The 488-nt window shown below is 50.4% G+C and overlaps 1 pseudogene; it reads left to right on the forward strand.

The window, feature by feature from the left end:
• The window catches only part of LOC109486555, a 46,349-nt pseudogene that overhangs the window by 24,047 nt on the left and 21,814 nt on the right, over positions 1-488 (forward strand).

Raw genomic sequence — 488 nt, forward strand, 5'->3', positions numbered from 1 at the left:
TGGAATAAGTGTCAATGTAAATCTCAGAATACAAAGGCTGCTCATTAACGACCGAAATCTTGCGAAAGATTTCTTACGCAGAAGAAGTTTCGCAGCGGCGTTTCCATTACCAGTGGACAGTTCTGCGAAATTCTGCGGGACGTCCCGCAATCTTACGCACAGCCTTCCGCAATCTTACGCACGGCCTTCCGCAATATTTCGCACGGCCTTCCGCAATATTTCGCACGGCCTTCCGCAATATTCCGCACGGCGTTTCGCGATATTCCGCACGGCGTTTCGCGATATACCGCAGGACGTACCGCGGTATTTCGCAGAACGTCCCGCGAAAACTGATGCGTATTTCGTGGCCTGTGCTGTATGTAGTATTACTCCCACAGGCTGAGACTGAGGGTGACAGTATGTAGTATTACTCCCACAGGCTGAGACTGAGGGTGACAGTATGTAGTATTACTCCCACAGGCTGAGACTGAGGGTGACAGTATGTAGTA

The sequence above is a fragment of the Branchiostoma belcheri genome, unplaced genomic scaffold (assembly GCF_001625305.1).
Source record: "Branchiostoma belcheri isolate BF01 breed outbred unplaced genomic scaffold, Haploidv18h27 scaffold1, whole genome shotgun sequence".
Classification (NCBI taxonomy): domain Eukaryota; kingdom Metazoa; phylum Chordata; class Leptocardii; order Amphioxiformes; family Branchiostomatidae; genus Branchiostoma; species Branchiostoma belcheri.